The following is a 27,696-nucleotide window of genomic DNA, read 5'->3' as shown; positions in this document are numbered from 1 at the left end:
TGGAGTCAGTGTAGATGAGTAGCCAGAAATAGACCAATGCTGGAAATACATGGCAGGTGAGCTAGTGTCTGTGAAGAGAGAAAAAGATAATGTCTCTGATTAATTTCAGAGTAATTCTTGTGTCTCCAGGGATGTAACCAAATCTGTGTATATCCAGCATTTTCCATTTTCAAAATTCCAGTTCCTGCTTATTTCCTGCTTATGGGGAAAAAAGTGCAAAAGTAAGAGTCCTGAAATGAGTCTGAGTTTATTATTGAGGAGTTTGCTGGAGGGGTAACAGCTGTTCCTCAACCTGGTGGCGCAAGTCTTGTGGCACCCGTACCTCTTTCCTGATGGTAGCAATGAGAACAAAGCTGTGTTGGGTGGTGTGGATCTTTGATGATTCCTGCTGCTCTCTGATGGCAGTGTTCCTCATATATGTTCTTGATGGTGGGGAGAGTTTTGTCTTTGTCCTGGGCTGTCCACTATCTTTTGCAGGGCTTTGAATTTGGGGGCATTGGTGTCCCCATGCCAGAGCGTTTTCATATAAAGCTTATACAAAGTTAATACATTTAGGACACAACCTTTTTGTGCATGTAAGTTTTCTTTTCAAAAAAAAATCTAAAATTCTGAAATGGTTGAGGGAAAAATTGCAAGATATCTCTCATCTGTTCTAGTAATGATATCTTTCAGATAAGTATATGGGAAGTTGCAGAATACAATGTTTAAAATTTGCCCTTTTAAGTAACCAGAAATTACCTTGAGGTCCATGGTATTTCTTCTATTCCATAGAAGCTGTCTTGGTTGTCATACCAATTGTTTCTCAAGGATTCCAGAATTTGGTAATATAGTTAATGGAAAAGAAAATGTTGACATTTTCCTTCAAAGTTGCAAAGAAACATATTTAATACATGTCCCATGCAGCTGACTTAATAATGGTCAAAAATGATAAATGGTAAACTAAGTTCAAAAATATTGGTTTGGAGCAGAATGCATGGATTTTCAGTCCTTAAAGAACCAATTCATTGTCAAAGTCTGTGCTTTAGAGTGGACATTTGTTGCAGGTTCATGCAGGAATTAGTTTAGTCATACACACTGTACAAATGCCTGAAATTCTTGCCTGCTGCAGTTGAACAGGTACTTGTCTATAAAAATTGTAAGTCAACTAATTAAATTAAGAAACAATAATTACACAAGGTAATAAATGTTCAGAAATCCGAGTGCAATAATTGACTTGCAATACTGCATACAGTCCAATTAGTGTTCCAAGGGGAGGTGCAAGAGTGATAGCTGGTGGAAGGAAAGTGTTCTTGAAGCTAAGTGATGGTTGGCTTTTTTTAAGTGATGGTTTCAGGCTTCTGTACCTTTCTGAAGATAGAAGTGAGGAGTTGTGACCAGGGTGGTGGAGGTCCTTTATGATGACGGTCTTCTTGAGGCAGTACCTCTTATAGATATTTGTAATGGGTGAGAGGTCAGAGCTGGTGATGGACCAGTCTATGGTTGGTGCCTCTGCATTTCTCGTTACTTGTGTTGCCATATCGTGCTGTGATGCAACCAGTCAATATATTTCTCTCAGTGCACCAACAGAAGATTGATAAAGTATCTAATGATGTGCTAAGTCTCCTCTGGCTCTTTAGAAAGTAGAGGTGGTGTTGTGCCATTTTCATGGTTGCCTCTGTGTGCCCTCCAGGAAAGGTCATTTGAGATACGGGCTTGTATGTTGGATTTAAAAAAAAAAAATATTAGATTGATGGGTCCCTGGGAGCAGACAAGACGCCCCCCCCCAGACTACAACAGGAAGTGAGGGAAGAGATTTCTGTAGCATTGGCAATGATTGTTGCTTCCTTGGCCATGGGAGGAACTGGAAGATTAGAGAATGGGGAAATGTAGTTTTTTGCTCAAAAAAGGTAATGGGGAGAATCTTGGGAATTGTACACCAGTTCCCAGTGCGTCTTCACTCATTGTTGGAGAGGATTCTGAGGGACAGGAGTTGATGAGCATTTAGAGAAGCATAGTCTTGGGATAGTCAGCATGGCTTTGGAGGGGCAGATTATACCTCACTAGCCTGATTGAGGAAGTGACAAAAGAAATTGAAGGTAAGGCAGTAGATATGGTGTGTATGAATTTTATTAGGCATTTGACAAGGTCTCTCCTGGTAGTCTCATGGAGAAAATCATGAAGCATAGGATCGTTGGAGCCTTGGCTGTGGGGGTTCAGAATTGGCTTGCCTCCAGAGAATAGTGAATGAAAAGTATTCTGCCTGGAGGTTGGTGAGTAGTGGAGTTTGGAAAGGATCTGTTTTGGGACCCTTGCTCTTTAGGATTTTGTAATAACTTGGATGAAGAAGTGGAGGGATTTGCAGCTGGCAAGATGGTTGGAGGAGCTGTGGGAAGTTCAGGTTACAAGATATTGGCAGAATGCAGAGCTGGGTGGAGAAATGGCAGATGGAGTGTGATGATGTATTTTGGAAGGTCGAACTTGAAGGTGGAATATATGGTTAATGGCAGGATTTTAAAGTGTGAAGAACAGAGGGACCTTGGGGTCCAAATTAATAAATCTCAAGGTTGCCATGAAGGTTGATAGGGTAGTTAAAAAGGCTCCTAGTAGGTTGTCTTTCATTAGTTGGGGGATTGAGTTCAAGAGCTGAGAGATAATGTTGCAGTTCCATAATCTGGTTAGACATCACTTAGATGTTTAAGAACACAGTCTGATCACCTCATTTCAGGAATGATGTGGCACCATTGAAGGTGCAGAGGAAATTTACCAGGATTTTGTCTGGATTAGAGAATGTACTTTGTCAGGCAAGGTTAACAGTTTGGGCTTTTCTCTTTGGAGTGAAGATGGAGGAGAGGTGACTTGGTGGCTTACAAGATTGAGAGGCATAGATATATAGTGGACAGGCAGTGCCTTTTTGCTGAAGTGTCAACAGAAAATCCAGAGGACATCGGTTAAGGGAGGGAATGTAAATTTGGGGGAGACTGCAGGGGTACATTTTTAGTTGGTGCCTGGATTGCATAGCCAGGATGGTGGCAGAGAGGATAATGGAGGCATTTAGACAGGCACATGGATGCAGAAAAATAGAGGGCTATAGGAGTGAGGTTGTGAAAGTTTAGATTGAGTAGGTTTTATGCTGGTTGGCACATTGTGGGCTTAAGGGTACAGTAGCTTAATGGACTCGCAGGAACTTGAAGTTTCTAACTCTTGCCACCTCCTTCCCATCAATGCTAACAGGTCTGTGGTCCTTTGGCCTCTCCTCATAAAGTTAACAATAAGCTCCTTGTTTGTGACATTAAGGGATGCTGTTGTTGACACCATACAACCAGGTTCTTGTGATTCAAATGTCATTAAAACATGGTGATCTTTTAATGCAAACATCTCATGATTACCTCACTGAAGTCCAGAGAAGTTCTGGCTTGGATATGAACAACATGAAATACCATGTAATTTTGTGAAGAAAGATTTTTTTTTCCCCCCCCATGACATTTTTAGTTTTGGGTCCTAATAAAAAAAGTCTATTGCCTCTTGAAAAATTTGGATTGGTTGTCTTGAGTTAACCAGAGGACTAAAACTGAATAACATCTTAGTTGGAGTACTGAACACAGTATTGGCTATGCCTCCAGCCAAGCTGTTTCACTGCTGATTGGCACTTGGCCGGCTCTATCCTGTCCACAAAAAGTGGGTCAAATCCAGTCTGGCAACAACTACCGTATTAGTTTACCCTCACTGTTCATTTAAGTATTGGAGAGTATCGTGCTATCAAATGCCACTTATTCAGCAATCACCTCTGCTTATTTTGAATAACACAGCCTTGATCAAATCATAACTTAAAGTGGAATTAAAATATTTCCCTTGACTTCAAGAAAACATTTGACACTCTGCAGCATCAAGGATTTGATGAGACAATAAACTGAAGTATCACACATACTTGGGCTATAAGAGCAGGTTGGAACTGGGTCTTCTGTGCTTCCTGGCTTGCTTCTTGACACCAAAGCTTTCCCCCATCTTTGAGATGCAACCATGGTATAATACACTTGCTCTTTGCAGGGTGTGCAGCTAAAATTATAGAGTCATGTTACATGGAAATGGGCCATTTGCTCCACACTGATTTTGTGTTAATCCATTTTTTTATTTTTTGTAGATTCCATCACCTTTTGGATTTTACCAATTCTATACATGTTTTGGGCAAGTCAGTTGCCAATTATCTACCAATGAGGAAACCCATATGGTCACAGGGAGAACATGCAAACTGCACATAGCACCAGAGTTCAGAATTGGTCTGATTTCTGGACCTTTGAGGCATTACTTCTTGCTGCATTACCCAAACACTGATAGTCAAAAACATCCAGGATAAAGTAGTCGCCTTGATTGGCTGTCTCTTTAGCACCTTTAAGCTCCATTGTCTCCACCACCACTGCATTTGCAGTACTGTATTACCATTTATAACATTCAGGTTACATAACAAGGCTACCTTGACGGTCCCTTCCAAACCTGTGACCTTACCACAGAATAAGGAAAGTAATTGCATGAGCATGCCATTGTCAGCATATTTCTATTCCATTTGGGATTTGAAAATGGATTTAAAGATCAGATGTACAGTAAAACCTCAGTTATCCAGAATTCATGTAACTGGAAAAAAATTGTGTAAAATAAATAGTAAATGGAAGTTTAAAATTGGTGCCCTTTCCCGTTAGTTCACCAATCACATCACATGTAATCTCAAGCAACTGGAACGTTCACTTATCTGGCATCTACCAATCCCTATAGGTGCTGGATAGCGGGAGTTTTTACTGTATTTAGAATGGAAATTCCTTTGCTCTATATCCTAGAATTCTCATCCAGTATTGTTGCAGAAAGGCTGCACGTTTGCAAGAAAATAACTCGCTACTATCTATGGATCTCCTCTCTTCCTTCTCTTCCCCCCCCTCCCCCCAAAAAACCTTCAAAGTAGGGGTACTGTAGCAATCTGTCCCAGCAGGGAAGTGAATGTGATCAAAGAAGTTGAACATGGCGCAGGCAATGTTTCTTTCAGTTTAGTTTTGAGTTTTTTTAACTTTTTAATTTAATTGTATGAATGCTATTTCATTGACCACTTTCAGTTGTATGAAGGTGGTGAGGTGGGAGATGGGATAAATAGACTGTTATATGAATGTTAAAATGGTTTGAATTTTACAAGTTTATGAAAATTAAAATAAAATATTTTAGTGTTTATGGATGGAAAATAATTGTTGGTTTTGCCAGGGAGTCCCAAATTCTTAAAAAAAAGTTCAATCACTGTCTTGTTGCAATAGGGAAAGAGCTATTCCTGAAGCCTACATGAAAAGCTATAGTCTTGGTTTGTCTCTATGACATGGCTGAACAAGAAACCTCATCCAGGAGATGTTCATTTAAAGTTGATTATGGTTCAAATTTACCTTATTGTTGAATCTGAAGCTCTTTGGAATTGTGTCACAATTTGTTTTTCATCTTTGTGACAAATTTCAACATCTTAATGTTAGCAATGCTTTGGGCTCTTCCAAGTGTCTAATCACTACAATCAAAGTTAGTAATTCCAAATTTTTTTGGTGGCAGGTGTTTAATTTTGCTAGAAGTCATCTTAAGAACATTTAAATTGAAAATGCATTGGAGCTAATTAACAAGTATTTAAAAATGGGAAGATGTGAGTTTGAAGTTCCTTTGTCTCTAAGTAGCAAAGAATGCTGAACTAAGGATTATGACAAGTATTAAGGAGGATGAAAAATTTGTTTGGTCTGCCCGTAGATGAGTCTGCTCAGTACTACTTTTATTAAGACTTGTCACTTAACCAATTTTAGGGTGACATGTGAGTAAACCACTTGTGTGACAATATCTGAGAAGATTTGTGCCCACTTTTAACTTATTGCTTTTGCAGATGCTAACCTATTTATTGTGCCTTTTAGTTTCCACATTTTATATTCAATGTTTTTTATTTCACTTCCTGACAAGTTATTTTAGAAATTGCTTCAAGACCATTACACCAGTTTTCATGTACAATTTATCATCTGAGTACATGCACAACCTGATGAACCAGCAATTCTCCAGACCATTGTACACATACACTCACAATATCTTGTACGATAATCATGTATACATATATATTTTTTATTTTAAATAATGATTTCTGATGACTGACCATGTAATTTTTTTCATTTTTATAAGGATGGCATTTTATTTGTTTTTTTACATTTTTTTATTTTTCACACTGTGAACCATATCAATAAAAATACATACAAACATCAGTGAACCGGTGTGGACTCGAAAGGCCAACATGGCCTGTTGCCGCTCTGTAAATGGTTATATGGTTATGGTTACTTGGCCACAAGATGCTGTTCATCAATCTCCCTGCCTGGCAATCCTGATTTTGAGGCTCCTGTAATATTAATGAATTCAACATAATATGTAAATAAAATATATATCCTAAACTAGTGCTCGTCATCTTGGATTTAATGAGTTACTCAGTTCATTATTTGCTAAATAAAATTTGGAACTCCAGTGGATTTTTTGTTGTTAATGCCTAGTGCATATTTTTGAGTCTTGCAAAACAATTTGCATTTCTTTTCATTAGTAATTGTTTGTTTAAGAATAAATACTAAATCTTTTGAATGCTGCATCCTTGTTTAAAAAATCACAGATGCGTCGAGCTTTGGAACTGGAATGTTGTAAATGCTATTCCTGGCAGTCGCCAGGTTATGAATAAGTTCTGTTCCTTAAGTCTGTCTTTAAATCAAATTTGTAGGTAAGTCAGGACAGGTTCTTATTTAGTGTCAGCTAGTCAAATGTTTGTGTTGGTATATAGTATATATTTTGCCTTTTTATGGGGGGGTGGGGTGGAGAGGAAAAAAAAAATTAAAATTTGAAACTTGCTTTCGATTCATCAATGTCTTGCATGCTGGAAGGGGCATTTGTGAGGTAACATTATGCACATGAACAAATTGGGGAGCAATTGGTTCATAAGTATGGGTTGTCTGTAAATTAGATGTTTGTAACCCAGGGACTGTCTGTATTCAAATTTGATGGGAATCTACATCAGTTACTGCCTAAATAGTTTGAAAAATCTTAAAGAAAAAAATAAACTAAATACTGAACATAAAATTATAATGACAGTTAATACATGTTGGTCATGCTAAACTAATGCACTTGATTTATTTAAAATTATGAAGTGCATACAAAAAAGAATTCTATCGGTGTAGCTATTTGGAACTTGAGTATCCCTGATTTGTTGTTCTCTTTAATTCTCTAACTGTGGCAATTGTTGGCAATGTCACTTAATGCCTATTCCATATTGCTTTGGAATAGGTGGTACTGGTGGGTGATGAGTCAAACACTTGAATTGCAGCATTTGTTGTGATGGCAATACTCTGTGTTGGATAGTTTCAGGATATTGACCAGCAGTGCTGGAATGACTCTATTTCACCTAGTCTAGGCCAGTGACGGTGAGTATACGTTAACGAGATGAGGTCAGAGGAGCCTTCGTGAGTTTCTGCATTGCATTTTGTTGATCATGAGCATAGTTGTCTGTCTAGTATGTTGAGGTAATGGACACACAGCCCCAGGACATCACAGGTGAAACCCTCCACATCATTTTATTTGCATGTATATGTTGTATACTTTTTTTTGCCCAACTAAGTGGTAATTCTGCCTTGCCTGCAGGAAAAGGAATCTCAGGGTCATGATGAATCTGAAATCTGAATCTTTTGTGCTTATTATGTCTTCAACCATTGAATGTTTTCTACTTCAGTTTTATTGAGGTTCCTTGGTGCCAGTAAAATACTCCTTCTCTCTGGAAATGGGCATTTTTAACTTTTGAGGCAGTGTCTGAACTGAGCATGCTGTGCCACTATGTATTGGGTGTATTTTTTTTGAATTGAACATACTGGCACAGAAGTGATATTCTTGGGTCTATTGGTGAGGTCTGATGTTCAGTGTTTTCATGTGGAATGAATCAATGTGGCTGAAGATGGGCTTCTATGAAAGTGGTAACTTTGGAAAGTGGCCTGGCTGGTTCATTCCATTGGCCCTGGAGTCTTAATGTGGTTGTAAATGCTTTAGTCCTGACTTTAAAACATGCATGCATTATTGAGGATGAGATGTTCTTAAATTGTCTCATTGAATGTTCAACGACTCAGTTTATTCATAGGTGGAATCAACCACACATTGATTAGTTGTAGGACTGCTTAGCTTTTATAGTGGCTCCTTCTATTAAGAATGTGTGTGGTCATGTAACAGAATGTTGGCTGGTTTGGCACCTCCTTTTCTAGGTAGTGCTAATGAAAGAGAATTCTCGAGCAGCATTTACTCATGAAAGCATTTTTAAATTTCTAAATTTTCCTTTTTATAAAATGAACAGGAAAGGGTAATATTATTCATTGAATGCTTGAAGACTGCTAAGTTTATCTTGGTGTGCAAATGACTCAAATCAATTTATGGGCTGGGATGGGTGCAGTTATCAATTAAAAAAAAGTGTTGATCATTTTAATTTTTTTTCTGAAGCTCTTGTATGAAATTGCAGTGCAACTGATACTGAGCATATTAAATCTTTTGGTTTTAAATATTTGTAAAGTGCATGTACAAGTTTCTGATACTGGTGTCGGTCATACAACCAATAATTAAAAGATCTTTATTTTTTAAACATCAAGGACTTGAAACACTAATTTCCCTCTTCACAGATGTTTGATTTTTAAGGTTTTCAGCACTTGTTCATTTTTTTTGCTTTTGGATATAAACGACCTTCTTTCCCTTCTTGTTTTCCCTCACCTTGGCCTTTCCAGCAGCTTCAATACAGACATGATTAGAGTTCTGTTTGTACAACTGAAAATATCTTCAACCTCTCCAGACAATAAATTACTTTTGGAAGCTGGTGACTGGTCGGTACAAGCAGGCAATCTAGGCTTCTAAATTTACTTCAGCAGCAGTAAAAGTGATCAGTTATTATTTTATGGTGGTTGGCTGAAATACTGTGAAAATTCAATGTCTTCTCTGGAGTAATAAGGAGTCTTTTGTGTCAATTTGACCAAGCAGATGTGACCTTGTTTTGATGTCTGTTCAGTGGAATCCCCTTCTCCCATGCACCTTGATTTTATAAATTTCAAATTTAGACAAACAACATGGTAACAGGCCCCTCTGGCACATGAGCCCATGCTGCCCAATTAACCTACAACCCCATTCATTTTTTTGACTGGTTGGAGGAAACTGGAGCATCTTGGGAGAACCTGCGTAGACATGGGAAAAACATACAGCACCAGTGGAGAGCTCGTCGAAAGAATCAGACTTGTTGATCCAAACCAAGGTTTTTATTAGCAAAAGACAGGAGCTCTTCACAGGTGGCCGACCAGTCCGGAATGATCCAACCTGGCGAGGGACACAACCCTTTAAGGCCCAGACAGTAGGCGTGGCTAAGCTCTCAGTCTAGATACTGTAACTATATACACTATATACATTGGTGATAGATCTGTACTATCACAACCAGATTCGAACACTTGATGCTGGCATGGTGTTGTGCTAACCATGCTGCCCTTGGCAAAATTTAAAATAAATTGATCGTGGGCAGCGTCTTCAAATTTACGGTGGAATCATGATTATTAAAACAATAATACAGCAATATTCATAATTAAACATTGCCCTAATGTATTAATTATAAATTCACTTGAAGATTTTAATTGATATCAGCAATGGCTCATTTGGACCTTGAACGGGTTTCATTTTTTGAATATTTTAAAATTTTCAAGCATGTAATTATATATTTTAAATAGCACTTGATTAAATTTAAGATTAAAATGATTACACAGTATTAAACTCTCCTCCCCTTCTTACCCCACTATAACAATTATATCAATATAATAGATATAAAATATAGTTATATGAATAAATACAAAAAAGAAAAACAAATGTAGGAAGAGTAGTATTCTGGATTGCACAGAGGATTAGCTCACACTTTATTTGTATAACTTTTGGGGAAGATTATTACAGGTCTTAAGAGGCTGGGAGTACATTTACATATTTATCCCTAACCTTTGCATATATTGGCTCCAAATTTGTACAAAAGTGGATATTTCTCAAAGGAATACAGCTCTGAATTTCTGAATGCAATCTTTCCATACCTAAATACACATGATTTCCAAGTCACTGTGATGCACTTTCTTGCCACTGCTAAAGCAATTTTAATAAGTTTCACTTAATGGAATAATACTTAATTTAGGTCTTGTTCCTTCTGTATTTCCCAACAAAAATCTGGATTTTGTGGAAAAACAGTGCTAGTGATCTGTCCTAGAAATTTTCCTAAATACCCCCAAAAAGTTTCAACTTTAGAACATGACCAAGTAGAATGTAAGAAGGTTCCTATTTCGTCACCACATCTAAAACATTTATCTGATCTAATTTCATTTTGTGCAGTTTTTGAAGTGTTAGGTATAGTTTAGTTCATTATTTACATTAATTATACTTAACATTTACAATATTTTCTCTCCAATCATAATATTCAAAACAACCTCCCATTTCTGCTTGATTTGTGAACTCCCATTTTTGGTAGTAAGAAATGCATTGCAGAAATACATTTTTTAATATAAACCTTTCCTGATAACTTCCAAATCTCTACAAGCTGGTAACTACATAGTTGTGTTACGAGCCCAAAGGACCCCAAAACCCAACAGCAATAGATATTCACAATGACAAGTAGTTATTCAAATAAAGGTTGTTTTTAATTATCTTTAAACATGAAAACAGCATCAAACTTTAACTTATCTCTATTAACTTAACTAATCAAGCCAACTACTGTGGTGTCTGTGGACTTGATTATGGATTTGGAACCATATACAGGCATGTAGTCATGGGTGAAGGGGATTACAGAAGAGGCCACGGCCCTGTGGCACGTTGGTCGTCGGGGTGAGAATGGAGGAGGAGAGGTTGTCTAACTTAACAGATTGGTGTCTATAAGTCAAAAGTCCAAGGCCCAATTGCAGATGGATGAGTGAAGTTTGGGGAACAACTTGGAGGGAATCACAGTATTGAATGCCAAACTAAAGTCAATGAACAGCATTCTGACGAGAGTTAAGGCTGTCCAAGTGGGACCTGTTGATGTGGTTGGCAAATTGATGGAAGTGCAGGGTGGCGGGCAAAAGGATTTCAAATGTGATTTAAAAACCAGTCTCTCAAAACACTTTGCAGTGATGGGGGTGAATGCAACTGGAAAGAAGTCTTTCAGGCTTGTGTCAGTGGAATGCTTTGGTACTGGCATGATGGTGGCAATCTTGAAGCTTGTGGGGGAAAATCCCCTTCTAATTCTAAGTGCACATGTATGTAATGTGTGTGTAAATTTAAGAAAAGTTCTTTGGTTCACAGTCCAATCTCACTTCTCATTCTTCCAAGTTCACTGGTTGCAGGCAATTCTTATACTGAGCACAGAATTTAACATTTATGAAGTTCAGGCTTTGGCGCTCGAAAGCTAAATGGTTACCGCTCAGGAAGGTTCTTGTAGGTTTGCAGAGAGAGATTTGTTGTTCCAGGATTTCCACAACTGAGGTACCACCATTAGTCACCTCAATGTCTTGCTGATGAAACTTGCCCCATCAGGGTTCTCCAGATGATCACCTCTTTCTTTCAGGCTAGCACAGAGTTTCTTTCTGTTCCACTTATTCCAAGAGAAACATCAGACAGATAGCACTTCCAGACATCCGCCATTCTGGAGTTTTCTGTTTCAGTTCCAACAAGCTTCTCCTGGCTTGTTACAGCTTTCTGTCACACACAGAAAAAGCCTTGCAAATAGGTCCAAAACAGACAACCTGACTCTGGCTGTTCTTCCAAGATGATTGTCCATTCATTTCATAACAACATTTCAATTAGCACCTACTTGTGAAATCTCCAAAGCATTCTTTACAGTTCCTCTTCAGAGTACTCTGGATATGAATTCTCTGTGGGGGTGTGAGCAGTGGAAGAAACACAGCCACCACATTGAGGGTTGTTAATGACAGCTTTTATTCCAATTCAGGACGCCCCTTTAAGGGCAGCAAGAGCTCAGTCACCTGGTACATTGTGACATCATAATGGCTGCCCAGGGTCTGCGCTGGAAGGGATGCTGGAGTCAGAGAAACCTCGGACGACGCCATTTCCCCATGGCTGCCCCGCCACGTGGCGATACAAGTGGGGCCGGTTCACCATGAGGATGTGCGCCACCACATCACCAATATTTTAAATTAAGGTCTATTTTAAAGTGTGTATGTAACCTACTCTAATCTTACCTATTTATCTTCCAAAAACATTCCCAAATATTCCATCACAGTTGGACCTAGTTTTTCCTGCAAATATCCTCTCAACTGAAAATAGCAGAAAAGTGTATTTCACGAAATTCCATGTTTTTGACCTTGTTCAAAACAATCCTCTCATTTAAATACCACTGTGAAACCAAATATTCATAAATTGACCATCTCTATTATAAGTTGTAAGGTTATTTTGAAATGGATGATTTGGGTGAGATACTTCCTTTTATTCCAAATTCATTATTTAGCTTGTTCCAAATATTAATCATGTGTTTAAGGAAAGGTGCTTCCTTCGCACTAGTTATTAATTTTGAATTCCATTTATAAATCAAAATCACCACTCCTCTTGCTTTAGAATTGAAAGAAGCTACTACGCATCCAACTCACTCTCTTTAGCTTCAAATGTTGTTTTTCTGTTAAATGAGTTTCTTGCAAGAAAGCTATATCTCCACCCATCTTCTTTAGGTAGCCCAATACTCTTTTGCTCTTCATGGTGCCGTTTAAACTATTAATATTATCATTTACAAATTTAACCATATCACATCTTCGTGTTTCAATGTCACTTCCGGCTCTGCCTGTAAATCTTCCTTCAAATTTTATCGTAGAAGACACAGCATGCTTAAACATTTCTCTGGCAATCCAGATAAAATAAAGAAAAGAAAAAAAATGAAAAAATAGATTCAGAATATACTTGTAACAATACACGTAACTATATAACAGAACCCACCCCCCCCCCCCCATAAGTGCTGTAATAATATACAACACTGCTACCCTCTATTTTACGGACCATGATCAAAGTCGCAACTACCCACCTGATATGCCAAAAGTCAGCCTTCTACCCTCCCCAACCCCCCTGGTAATATTACTTTAAATCCTTAATTTTACTACCTACATGTTCCCTCATTTATTGAGATGGTTCATTTGTGACCCAAAGCCATATAGCTGCCTTTGTGCAATGTCCCTTCTATTAAATTAGATGCAACTTTGTCGTCGAGCCAAGTTCAGTTACAAAGCCAATGAAATGCAATTAGCATCTAAGCAGAAGTATAAAGAATAGTGCCATTTACAAGTAACTGCAAATAAAAGCAAGCGCTGCAGCAAACCGGTGTAAAAGTGCTGACAGTACAATATGGGTGCAATCCTGCTCAGCACTGTGATTTGTGGTTCAGCAGGGTCATAGCCTTGGAAAGAAGCTCTTCCTGAGTCTGTTGGTTTGGGAGTGGAGGGTCCTAAAATGTCTACTGGATGGAAGAAGAGTAAAAAGTCCATAACTAGGGTGAGATGCATCCTTGATGATGTTTTTAGCCCTTCCGATGCATCATTTTCTGATGTCCTCACTGGTGGTTAATGGGATGCAGATAATCTGCTGGACAGTTTTTTTTACCACCTGCTGGCATGCTTTATGGTCCAGTATGGGACTTTTGCCATACCACATTGAGATGCCATAGGTGAAGGTGCTCTCTGGGTACGGTGGTAAAAATCCATTAGTATCCTGGGACAGAAGTGAGCTTTCTTGATGCTCACAGGAAAAAAGGCACTGTTGCACCTTTTTGATCAGAATGGAGGAGTTCAGCGGCCATTGGAAATGTGGACACCAGGAATTTGAAGCTTGATACACATTCCACTATAGTTCCATTGATGTAGATGGGGCATGAGTGTTGCTCCCAGCATGCCTGTAGTCCACAATGATCTCCTTGCTCTTCTGGGTGTAAAGGGCCAGGTTGTTGTCAGCACACCATGTGGCTAGGTGTTGGACTTCATCTCTGATGGCCATCTCATAATCCCCTCTGATCAAGCCAACTACTGTGGTGTCTATGGACTTGATTATGGATTTGGAACCATATACAGGCATGTAGTCATGGGTGAAGGGGATTACAGAAGAGGCCACGGCCCTGTGGCACGTTGGTCGTCGGGGTGAGAATGGAGGAGGAGAGGTTGTCTAACTTAACAGATTGGTGTCTACAAGTCAAAAGTCCAAGGCCCAATTGCAGATGGATGAGTGAAGTTTGGGGAACAATTTGGAGGGAATCACAGTATTGAATGCCAAACTAAAGTCAATGAACAGCATTCTGACGAGAGTTAAGGCTGTCCAAGTGGGACCTGTTGATGTGGTTGGCAAATTGATGGAAGTGCAGGGTGGCGGGCAAAAGGATTTCAAATGTGATTTAAAAACCAGTCTCTCAAGACACTTTGCAGCGATGGGGGTGAATGCAACTGGAAAGAAGTCTTTCAGGCTTGTGTCAGTGGAATGCTTTGGTACTGGCACGATGGTGGCAATCTTGAAGTTTGTGGGGGAAAATCTGCTTTGAGGGTGACCTTGCTCACTCAATCAAAGTGAGCGTAGAAGTAATGGAGCTCCTCAGGAAGGGCAGCACGGCTGGAAGGGGGCACAGTACTTGGTGGTTTGAAGTCTAGTGATCTATATGCCATGCCATATGTGCTGGGAGTCTGAGGAGTTGAAATGCTCCTCACTCCTTGGCTTGTATGTGTTTAGCCTGAGAGATTCGACTCCTCAGGTTGGCCCTGGCTGAGCTACAAGTCTTGTGGTCTCCAGATCTGAAGGCTAAATCTGTCTTTGAGCAGGAGGTGAACCTCGCTGTCCATCAGTGGTTTTTGATTGGCAAAAACTTTTGTTTTTGTGATATCACTATCTATACACTTATTGATATACTCGGACAGAGTTAGTTGATATTAATCTGAGAGTCTGTGGTAGCATGGGTAACAAAAGCACTCCAGTCCATGTGCTGTAATTGTTGCTGAAGAACAGAGTCAGTACCCTCAAGCCAAATCTTAGTCTTCGTAGTGGGTTTCACACGTTTAAAATGACTGGCTATACTTGGGAAACCGAAACAATGAAAGATGGTTGGAGTATCCCAGGTGGGGGCGGGGGTAATGGCTGTGTGTTTTATTTCCCCTTGTTGCATGATACATTTTAGTAAAATCTTGGAAGCACTGTATGTAGATTGCAATGATTAAAGACCCCAGTGACAATAAAGGCTCCACCTGGATGCAATGTCTGCAGCTTGCTGATAGCGATACTGAGGTCTTTGATGGCTAATTTAGCATTAGCATCAGGTGGTACATAAACTGCAGCAGCAATAATACATATAAACTCTCATAGTTGATGACAGTGTGCCTTTCCAGTCCCTCCATGTTGTTTGGGACATCACTGTTTAGCCACATCTGTGTAGTTTTAGAAAAAAAATGCAATCTATACAATCTATTTATCTTTGTGTGACAGTCCAAATCCTTAGTTCGTCCAGCTTCTTCATCAGAGACTGAGCATTGGCGAGGAAGATGCTAGGTAGTACTGGCAGGTATGGATTTAGCCTTAACCTAGCATGCAGGCCTCCACGCTTCTCCCGTCTTTGTTTATGGTCTTTTTATAGCTTTTGGTTTACGAATATTTCAAACTTTTAACTTTAGGATTTGACATGGCATTCACTGTAATTTATAAAAGGGTTTTGCATGCTTTCACCACAAATCACATCTAAAGCATGATTTGAGTTTTGCCTCCCAACCAGTAGAAATAATGGCGAGAATGAAGCTTGCTTCATATTTTAAACATTTGTTCAAATCACTCTAACTAAGGAATACAGCCTTGTATCCTATCACAATTTAATCCTTGAGAATTTGTGTATCATTCTGATTAAACAGTTATGTTCCTTCCAGGGCCAGGATATTCCTAGCTCTACAGAACTTGATAGTATTTTATTTGTGGCTCAGTGAGACCTTTTTTATTTGTAGAATAAACTGCATATTTTTGTTCTTTATTTTAGTCAAGTTTTTGAAGGGATACAGAGCAGCAGGACTGAAATATTCCTGGGAGGGCCATCTAGTGAGGCCAAATGAACAGAACTGAGGAAGGAGATGATTGTACTATAGGCCCCCTGATTTTCAGTGGGTATTAGAGGAGCAAATATGGAGAGAGATGCAGACAGCTGCAAGAATAATAGGGTTGTAATAGGGTATTTTAACTTTCTATATTGCAGCAAGGACTGACATGGGGCTAAGGGCTTGGATGGGGTGGAATTTAAGTACAAAAAATATTATTTTCTCTTGTTGCAGCTTCCCAGAAACTGAAAATACATTTAACAAGTTTGGCCTTCAGTGCATCTGTACTCAGGCATACAGTACTAATTTTTTAGGTGCTGGAGCTCACCAAAAGCAAGGATACGCCAGAGCGGCCCCTGCTGATTGTACTTGAACATACGATAATAAACCTTGTATTTATTCATGAGTACATTCAGGAATGTTTTCTCAAACAAGATATAGATAGCCTTATTTGAGATTGATCGACTTGAGGAAATGAGGCAGGGTAAGTAACATGTCAGTGGGGGAGCACTTTGAGACCAGTGACAATAATTCCTTTTAAAATAGTTGTGGAAAAGGGTAGGACTGGATTACGGTACCAGTTCAAGTCCTGGATTGGGCCAGAGCCAATTCTGATGGTAATAGATAGGAAATTAAAGGTCGATTTGGAGAGGCTGCCTAGCAAGTGGAAGTCTTATAAAAATGCAAAATGACCAAGGTTTAGAACTGAATATTCAGTGATATTTGATGTTTCAGAAGGATGAAAAATGAAATGACAATTATTATTAAAGGCAGTAAAAAGGGAATAATAATCCCAAGAAGATCAGGATATTTTGATCAGTTTGGATAGAGATGAAAAATAGTGTGAGAAGTTAGTGTTAGAAATAGTTAATGGGACCCAAACTCGGGCAAAATAATAGAGGTATATAAAATATAAAAACAATTACTGTAATTATCATTTAAATAATGATTAGATAAATCAAATTTGGCAGATAGCCTCCAGGATGATGGGTGTATACCGGATGCTTTTTAGGTCAATACATTGAGAAACCAAGAAGCAGGCTATTTTTGGCCTGTATTATGTAATAAGACAGGATTAATTAATGTCATTGAGAAGAATCCTCTGCATCGTAAAATTTCAAGTTCAGTTTGTGGGAGTGATACATAAGGCAAGATTGACAGGTATTTAAATTACAAAGGAATGTAGGGCCATGGGGAGCAAGTAAGGAAAGCAGTCCAGAGGATGGACTCCCATGATTTTTTTTAATGGTAGACTGAAGTGGACAACTAGCCATGTCCTGTTTATGTAACCAATACAGGCACCTAATAAATTTGTTTCCACACTAAAAATCATGTTTTTGGATTTAAAAAAAATCGATGTTATAGGCAGATGGAGCGCTAACTCGAGAAAAAGACTGTCCTGGGAATTCCTTTGTTCAATTCTTGGGTGCCAACCTAATTTAGTTAGTAAAAACTTGGTGTTTGGGTTTTTTTTCTTTGCATCCCCCTCTGTCTTGTTTAATACTGATTAACTTGACATCTATGAATCTTGCCCTTCAACTGCTGATTTGTTTATACTTTGTCACTTGAACATTTTATGTGAAAATTATGAAAACAGTCAAAGAGCAAGTCTTTTAAGATAGTATTTGTGATGTTCATTGAAGGGTAAATACAATAGGGCTGTGGTGTGATAAATTCTGTTGACATTGCAAAGTGGATGTATTTTTTTCTTCCAAATAAGAAGCTAATTTGATGCATTGTAACTTTCATGGAGTCTGCCAAGGATTCAGTTTTACATTTGGTAGGCTGGGCAGACCAAAATTGTTTTCTTTACCTCTTGCAATCTGCTGCAGTCACAATAAAAGCTTCTTGTATGTTGTGACAGCATTTATCTCTGTCAAAATCACAATGTTTTTTATCATTAATTTGTTCTCGATAATTTTGTAAGAGTTGGTTGTAGAAACATAGAAGATAGGAGCAGGAGTAGGTCATTCGGCCCTTCGAGCCTGCTCCACCATTCAATGAGATCATGGCTGATCTTAAAGTTCACTACCCTGTCCCTGCCTTCTCTCCGTAACCCCTAATTCCCTTATACTGAAGAAATGTATCTAATTCCCTCTTAAATATATTCAATGAACCTGCCTCTACTGCCCTCTGTGGCAATGAATTCCACAGATTCACCACCCTCTGGGTCAAGAAATTCCTCCTTATCTCGGTCCTAAATGGTTTGCCTATTATCCTCGAACCATGGCCCCGGGTTCTGGACTCCCCCACTATTGGAAACATCCCTTCTGCCTCCATTCTGTCCAGTCCTGCCAGAATTTTATAGGTCTCTATGAGATCCCCTCTCAATCTTCTAAACTCCAGCGAGTACAATCCCAATTTGCGCAATCTTTCCTCATAAGTCATTCCTGCCATTCCAGGTATCAGCCTGGTGAATTGCCTCTGCACTCCCTCCATTGCAAGAACATCCTTCCTCAGATAAGGTGACCAAAACTGCACACAATACTCCAGGTGGGGTCTCACCAAGGCTCTGTACAGCTGCAGTAAGGTATCCTTATTCCTATACTCAAACCCTCTTGATATGAAGACCAACATACCATTTGCCTTTTTAACCGCCTGCTGTACCTGCATGATCGCCTTCAGTGACTGGTACACAAGAACCCCTAGGTCTCTCTGCACTTTCCCATCTCCCAATCTATTGCCATTCAAATAGTAATCTGCCCTCCGGTTTGTATTACCAAAGTGGATAACCTCGTATTTATCCACATTGTAGTGCATTTGCTACATGTATCTGCCCAGTCCCCCAATTTATCCAAATCACAAAGGAGCTTCCTGACCCCCTCTTCAGTGCACACAACCCCTCCTAGCTTAGTGTCAACTGCAAATTTGGAGATATTACATCCAATCCCTCATCTAGATCATTAATGTAAATTGTGTACAGCTGAGGTCCCAGTACAGATCCCTGTGGCACCCCACTGGTCACCACCTGCCACTCAGAAAATGAGCCATTTATCCCAACTCTCTGTCTTCTACCTGCCAGCCAGTTCTCAATCCACGTCAGTACTTTTCCCCCAATCCCATGAGCCTTGATTTTGTAAGCCAGTCGTTTATGCGGGACCTTATCGAAGGCCTTTTGGAACTCGAGGTACACCACATCCACTGGCTCTCCCCCATCTATTTTACCTGTCACCATCTCAAAGAATTCCAATAGATTTGTCAAGCACGATTTACCTTTTGTAAATCCACGTTGACTCCGTCCGATCCCTTCTCTGCTAGTCATATGCTCCGCTATTGCATCCTTAATAATGGATTCCATCATTTTGCTACTACTGATGTAAGGCTCACCGACCTATAATTCCCTGCTTTTTCTCTACCCCCCTTTTTAAATAGTGGGATAACATTAGCTACCCTCCAATCCATGGGTACTGATCCTGAGTCTATCGAGTTCTGGAAAATAATTCTTAAAGCATCTGCTACCTGAATGGCCACTTCCTTAAGTACCCTAGGATGTAGATTATCAGGCCCTTGGGATTTATCTGCCTTCAAACCCATCAATTTCCCCAAGACCATGTCCTTAGAGATACTGATTTCTTTCAGTTCCTCCCTTGCATTAGTCTCTGTTTCCCAACATCCTTGGGAGATTATTTGTATCCTCTCTTGTAAAAACAGAACTAAAGTAAGAATTTAATTGGTCTGCCATTTCCTTGTTCCCCATTATATATTCCCCTGATTCCGACTGCAAGGGACCTACTCTGGATTTCACCAATCTTTTCCTCTTGACATATCTATAAAAGCTTTTGCAGTTGGTTTTTGTTTGCCACAAGCTTACTTTCGTAATTTATTTTTACCCTCTTGATTAATCCCTTTGTCCTCCTTTGCTGCATCTTGAACTGTTCCCAGTCTTCAGATTTTGTCCTTTTTTGGCCAATTAATATGCTCTCCCTTTGGACCTCATGCCACTTATAAGAATATATTTGCAGAGGTGTATCAAATTTGTATATCTGAATATCCGCATAACTGGCACAATAGAAATGCCCTATTTATACATTTTGAAGCCTTATTGCAAGAATTTGATATTTTAAAAGATTGAATTTGTTTGACTATCAGCAAAAAAGTAACTTTGTTGTTTGAATTTTGTGTATCTTTTGTTATCAGGTTGGGCCATGTATCATGAGCTTTAAATATCTATATGGTAAAATAACTGCTCCACATATTTAATGTGTGTATGATCAGCAAAGAATCATTTAAACACAGAACTAGTCTTGTGCAGTAGTGTAGAGATGCAATATGGATGCAGTTTACTATTGTGGTGAAGGCAATTACAAAAGGAATTAAAAAAAAAATTGAGGGATTTGTAGCTGTAGTAATTTTGTGTTATATATATATATATATATATATATGGCGAGCTCTCCACTGGCCACCGTGACAGGTGCACCAAAGAAAAGGTACAAGGACTGCCTAAAGAAATCTCTTGGTGCCTGCCACATTGACCACCGCCAGTGGGCTGATATCGCCTCAAACCGTGCATCTTGGCGCCTCACAGTTTGGCGGGCAGCAACCTCCTTTGAAGAAGACCGCAGAGCCCACCTCACTGACAAAAGGCAAAGGAGGAAAAACCCAACACCCAACCCCAACCAACCAATTTTCCCTTGCAACCGCTGCAACCGTGCCTGCCTGTCCCGCATCGGACTTGTCAGCCACAAACGAGCCTGCAGCTGACGTGGACTTTTTACCCCCTCCATAAATCTTCGTCCGCGAAGCCAAGCCAAAGAAAAAGAATTTTGTAGCTGCAGTATACACTGATTTAAAGAATACACTCATTTGTTTAGCACAACATGGAGTTGACTCTATTCCATTGAGATGCAGCACTGAATTCTTCACACCAAATACCACCCAGCCAAACCCCTCTAGTCTTTTCATTTGCTGTGCCACATAGGTGATCTTGGAGCTCTCACTATCCTCCTGCATCAGAGATCCAACACCGCGTAAGCAGCCTTGCGCACTAACCTGCACATGCGCCCTATTCCTCTCGCGCATCACCTTGAATACATCAAACGGTGACCGGCACTGCTCCCGATGCAGGTAAGTACACACAGGACCCCCTAAGTTTCTGAGCCATGTAAGACGACGACTGATCAGTTCTGCCCAACTGCTTAACTATCTGGAGGTCTGACAGTCTGGCCTGACTTTGTACGATACTGCAAGGCAGGCAATGTATGCTCCTGACTGGGGGGGGGGGGGGGGGTGGGTGGTGAGGAGAGAGAGAGAGATCGTGAGGGGCGACTGGTGCAGAACATGGACCGTTGATGTATGCTGGCTTCCATCTATTGATAGACTGTCTGCTTTCTTATTTCTGAACCACAAAAGTCTTCGGGTAGTGTTGTAAGACTTTAAGAGGTCTGTCATAAACTAGCTGAAGTGGTTTGTGAACAGCATCCTGCCAAAGGAACACATGCGTACAATGTTTTAAATAATCAGGTAGATATACTGATGGTGACGGATATTGTGCAGGGTTAGGTCTGAGCAATCTTGTTTTCCCAAAGACTATCGACATGATTTTGCTGGATCGTGGAGTGCTTTTCCTGAACTTGGATTCACAAACTTGCCTGGCAAAGTCAGCATTGTGTCATTTGTCATCTCTGCCACTGAACATCCAAGATCTGCCTTTACAGCAGTACGCAAGCTAAGGAGAACCATGGGCCAATGTTTTGGTCTGCATTGATGCATCACTACCTGATGTCAATGCTGCTTTCAATTGTCGATGGAAATGCTCAGAGGCCATTAACCTGCAGATGGTAAGCTGTAGTCCGAATATGGGTAATGTCCAAAAGATCAGAGAGCTCAGAACATTGCTGACTCGAGCTGAGATCCTTGGTCTGCTGGAACAGTGAAAGATGGAACCCATTAATCCCTGAAAGCCCATGCGATTTTCACTGCAGAGGTGTCAGTGACCGGAATGGCCTCCTGCCACCTGATAGCTCAGTCCTCACACATGAGCAGGTAAGAACAATTTCTGGATTGTGGAAGTGGGCCTACCAAGTCCAGGAGCACATGATGGACTGAGTATCTGGATTGATGCCCTTCTACCAGGATGAGACAGATTATGAAGAGCCTCAAAAATCTTCTGCCTCATTGCACCACCCCTGTGGTGGGGGTAGGGGGGGGAAATCGCAGACCCAATTTATCCAGGTTTACATCTTGTTGGAGACCTGTGTTGATCCAGTGATACTGTGAGATGGGAATTGGTGTGATGTGCACAAACCATGGCAATGAAAACCATGGCTGTAGTGGTATGTAAGGCATCAATGTTGCACCTGGACAGGGTGTCAGCCATGTCTTTAGCCTTCCCTCAGATGTGTCATATGTTCAAAGAAAATTGTAAGATGAAGTCCAAGTGCCAAATTTTTCATGGTGAGTGAAGATGTGTGCTTATACTCATGAGTATGCGCAAGAGGCTTGTGGTCTGCATAAATGTTGAAAGTGTGACCTTCCTACGAAATCTGGAAATGTTTGCTTGCAAAATGGGTGGCTAGGAGTTCTTGACCAGATGTACTACACTTTGCCGAACCCTTTGGCAGCTTGGCTGGGGAAAAAACCCAGAGGTTCCAATTGCCCATACTGCTCCCTTGACATTGATGGAGGTTTCTGTGGTAAGAGCAAGACATTGAGCTTTTAGTGCACAAGCATTGTGGCATTTGCAAGTTGTCTTCATATAGTTGAAAGCATGAATGCCATTGCCTCCCAAACTCAATGGTCTATTAGAAACAGACTTGTCAGATCATTTTAGTTGTTCAGTAAGGGGTAATAGAGATGTTGTGGCATTAATCAGGAAATGGTGGTAAAAATTAATCATCCCTAAAAATTGTTGTAACTGGCCAAACATAATCTCAAATTTCTTGCACTTTCATTGCATCAGGGAAGATACCATGTTGTGTAATTTTTTTTCCCCAAAATACAATTTCAGTTGGACCAAAACACATTTACTCAGGTTGGTCACAATTCATCAGGGACAGAGATGTAAGATGGTACTTGTGCTCCATTTTATCCATGCTTGCTACAAGAATATTGTCAATTATAGACTGGGGTGGGCAACCTTTTGCCAGGCTTGGGCCAGATGGTTTCAGTGGTTGAATGACAGGCTTCACTGATGCTACCAATTTGCTCATGTGCATAATGTAACCTAACAAATAAAACTTTTAATAAACCAATTCATTTAGTAATATGAAAAAGTAAAGTTGTCTGTAACAGCATTAACAGCATTAACCTTGTTCACTTATCAAGTTCTAGCTTTTAAAAAGCTTCTGCCTCATTGCTACCAGTACAAAAGATCTTCCTGGGGTGGGGGTGGGGGGGGGGGGGAATTCTGCATTGCAGTTTTAATTCTGCATCTTGCTTTTGTGAACAATATGTATCTGTAAATGTCAGACCATTTGCTCTGCGCATGTGCCTAGTCATCTCCAGGACACTGGCACGGGAGTATGGATATTGTATTTCCAAGAGGCAAATGCTTCCAGAACAACATGGCATTAAAACTACTGGACAAAGTCCAGTAGTTTTTTTGTTGATCCTGGAAAATGCAGTACTGGGTTGCTTTTACAGAGAGCTGGGGGATCAGAGTGGTTTCAATGGATAGGAAGGTGTGACAGGTAGAAACTGTCTTTCCATTCAGCTGAGAGCACCAGATCAACAGCTGGACATGTTTTGACACATTTACAATCTATTCTGACTTGCATACAAATTCGACTTGAGGACCAATGTAGGAACTGAACTTTCATAACCTGGGGACTACCTGTACTTGTATTGGTGGGCTGGGTGCACGTGGTACTTCTGCATTGGATTGTAGGCCAGATAAATTCTGCCTGTGGGCAGTAGATTGCCCACTCCTGATGTAAAATTGAGGCCAGAGAGTTTTCTTTTCTTTGGCTTGGCTTCGCGGATGAAGATTTATGGAGGGGGTAAAAAGTCCACGTCAGCCGCAGGCTCGTTTGTGGCTGACAAGTCCGATGTGGGACAGGCAGACACGATTGCAGCGGTTGCAGGGGAAAATTGGTTGGTTGGGGTTGGGTGTTGGGTTTTTCCTCCTTTGCCTTTTGTCAGTGAGGTAGGCTCTGCGGTCTTCAAAGGAGGTTGCTGCCCGCCAAACTGTGAGGCGCCAAGATGCACGGTTTGAGGCGATATCAGCCCACTGGCGGTGGTCAATGTGGCAGGCACCAAGAGATTTCTTTAGGCAGTCCTTGTACCTTTTCTTTGGTGCACCTCTGTCACGGTGGCCAGTGGAGAGCTCGCCATATAACACGATCTTGGGAAGGCGATGGTCCTCCATTCTGGAGACGTGACCCATCCAGCGCAGCTGGATCTTCAGCAGCGTGGACTCGATGCTGTCGACCTCTGCCATCTCGAGTACTTCGACGTTAGGGATGTAAGCGCTCCAATGGATGTTGAGGATGGAGCGGAGACAACGCTGGTGGAAGCGTTCTAGGAGCCGTAGGTGGTGCCGGTAGAGGACCCATGATTCGGAGCCGAACAGGAGTGTGGGTATGACAACGGCTCTGTATACGCTTATCTTTGTGAGGTTTTTCAGTTGGTTGTTTTTCCAGACTCTTTTGTGTAGTCTTCCAAAGGCGCTATTTGCCTTGGCGAGTCTGTTGTCTATCTCATTGTCAGAGAGTACGTGGTCTATAAACCACTGGAATGTCTGAGCTGCATTCCACAGACTAAATGGCATACACAGGAGATCAAACTCTCATGGCAATGTCGGAAGGCTCTGCTAAAATCAGAGTAAGCTCGTACTAGATCTATTTTAACAAACACACTTGCCATGGAGGTTCTCTGAGAAGTCTTGTAAATTGAGAATGTTTTGTCTATCATGCACAGTGGAATTGTTCAGGGCAAGGTCAAGGCTGCCAACCCCTAGGAGACATTTGGAACCATATGCCATGGTAAAACCTAGATCTGCAGACTATGCCCAGCTCTTGCATATGGTTGAATTTGGCTTTGACTATTTTAAGTTAGTCTGGGTTTAATCTACAAGTCCATATTGCACCGGAGGACCCCACATCAGTGGTGGGTAATTGCATGTTTAATGTCTGTTTAGTGATATAGGGTCACACAGGAAGCACTGGAGCAATGGTCGGAAAGGGCAGGAGCCAGGTTGGAGTCTGGTCAGGTGGGTGACAAATGCAGCTCACTTGCATACAAGTGCTGCAGTCTACGACACAGTAAATTTAAAAATCTACCAGTAATGAAAAATGTGACAAATTTGCTTCCAAAATGGAATTTCCCACACTTGCAACTGTGAAAATACACCTAAAAGTTTTGAGACCAAAATCTATCGTGAGTGACCTCTAGCCATGTATGAATATGAGAATCTTTCATGGCTGAAGTAACACATGACATATTGGGGTGTCTGTGTTCCAATTGGGTTGGAGGGACCACAGAAATTTCTGCATCTGAATCAACAAGAAATTGAACACCTGAGTGTTTTTGAGGAAGAAGTCGGCAACCAATGTGCTAAAGGGCAGCAGTTGCCTCCACTGCTGGCCCTCGTCGTTTCTTGGCTGCCATTTATAGAAATTGCTAAGTGACTGACAGGACAAGACAGCAGTACCAAATTTCCAGTGCTTCCAACATATAAGCTGCCTGTCGCTTCTACCACATTCTGGACAAGCACCATTCCAACCATTGGGTGCTCAAAGCCTGGACTTGTGTAGTCAGTCAGTGCTGCTCCAACCCTGTTATCTTTGGTTGATAAGGTGCAACCGGTTCACAAGATGTAGTAAGCAGTTGTTCCAGCTCTGTTTGCTCCTGCTGACTAGGGAAGTTCTACCTTCATGGAGGTGGTGGACATGACGAGGTCGGCATGATCTGCCAAATCATCGAGGATGTACGCTTGAATTATGCTCGCTGTGCCCTTTAACTCGATGAGGTAAACATTGGAGGAACTTCTGCTTCCAAAAATTCCCTTCAACCGAGCCTGTCCCAGCTAGCCTCTGCCATCTTCTCAGCATCTGTGACAGTTGCCTATTGTCTAGGCTGTTGTCAGCTAGCAACTCAGCAATACAAGCCTTCTGAGACAGCGGAGTACGCTTCAGAACAGTAGCCTTGAGGATGTTGTGTGGGATATTACAACCTGGATCAAATAAAGCATCCTCTACTTCACAGGCACTTTTGTGTGATAAGACGAGCCACAAGTAAACTGAATTTAGTCTTTTGACTTGTCACTCTGAGGGTGGAGAAACGTGCCTCAAGGATCATGAACCATGCTGTTGCATTATTAATAAAAAGGAGGGACCCTCTAACTTCCCTGATTGTTCCTGTAAGAGGTTTATTCTCATCTTTCCATTTTAACATGGTGCTGTGAACCCTCTGGGTCACCACTTGTAGCTGCAATCATTTACCCAGTTTACACACAATTTAAAGAAAACTCACTTTTTTTCAACACAATGGAGTTGACTCTTTATTCCACTCAGTCACAGCACTGAATTCTTCATCCCACCCAATACCACAAGTCCGATGCCTCTGACCTTTTCATTGGCTCGCCATCTCATGAGTGATCATGACGTTCTCAGATTATCTTTAAAGTTGACAAGGGTAGAAGAATTGAGGGATTAATATTGTCCTTTCCTGATTGCCTTGAGGTGATGGTGATACTCTTCTAGAGTTTTGATACAATTTCATTAGGTGGTGACCTGTTGGATTTTAGCCGAAGGATTGAAAACAAAAACCAATGTGTCAGCCATGATGGTGTAGAAATCCATGATTGAAACTGATGATTGTATGGAGCTTGCATAGATGCACTGGTCTCAATTGATAAAATCTTTGATGTAGAATTTTTATTCAAAAATGGAGGTGTATATAGTGTGAATTTTATATTTGATTGGGAAGAATGCTGTTGGATTTCTAAGTTGGCTCCAGATTGGTTACAAAGATCAATAGTATCAGGGTTTGTAGAGTTATTTGAAATTGTACTGTTTAAACAAAATTTGAATGCTATTCACTGAACAAAGTTATTAAAATCACAATGGGCAAAGTAACTTTCAGATTGAAGGTCTGTGACTGTTGGAGTGCTGTGGTGATTGGTGCTGTTCAAGTCAAATTTATTACCTGATTATACAAGTACAACATGACAACAGTATTCTACAGTCCTCAATGCAAAACAGGCAGACACACAACCAGAATAATGTACAGAAATAATATGTTTGCTGGACAAATATTTTATCTATAAAAATAAATAAATATTTGTACAAATGAGTCTTGGGTGGTCAGGGTGAGCAGTTTCTTTGGTGGTTCAGCATTCTCACTGCCCGTGGGAAGAAGCTGTTCATCAGCCTGGTGGTGTTCTTTCCTGTTGGGAACAGCTGAAAGATGCTGTGTGTAGAGTGGCAAGAGTCCTCAATAACTGCACGCTCTTCAGACAATGATCCTGGTAGATCATGTTGATTGTGCGGAGGGAGTCTCCAATGAACCTCTGCCACTCTATTGGTTCTGTTGATTGACCTCCAATCCATTGCTCTGCAGCAACTGTACCACATTCACGTAGCCAGCTAGTGGTGGCCAGTAGGCTTGCCTGCTTCATTCTTCTCAGAAAGTGCTGTTGCTCCTTCCTGACATGGTGTTGTTTACGATAGGTTGTCAACTC

General features: G+C 40.6%; 1 protein-coding gene across 7 annotated transcripts in view; it reads left to right on the top strand.

The window, feature by feature from the left end:
- LOC138739533 (ras-related protein Rab-6A) overlaps positions 1-27,696 on the top strand; it is a 117,959-nt gene that overhangs the window by 2,615 nt on the left and 87,648 nt on the right. The window contains exon 1 of one of the 7 annotated variants that reach the window (XM_069891805.1): positions 12,083-12,184. The exons of the other annotated variants lie outside the window; for them this stretch is intronic. The gene's annotated coding sequence lies outside the window, so the exon portion shown is untranslated. Of the gene's footprint in view, positions 1-12,082; positions 12,185-27,696 lie in introns of those variants that run through there. 7 annotated transcript variants of the gene reach the window in all.

Source organism: Narcine bancroftii, chromosome 7 (assembly GCF_036971445.1).
Source record: "Narcine bancroftii isolate sNarBan1 chromosome 7, sNarBan1.hap1, whole genome shotgun sequence".
NCBI lineage: Eukaryota > Metazoa > Chordata > Chondrichthyes > Torpediniformes > Narcinidae > Narcine > Narcine bancroftii.
Note: the sequence above shows the minus strand (reverse complement) of the source record. Positions and strands in the feature narration are given on the sequence as shown.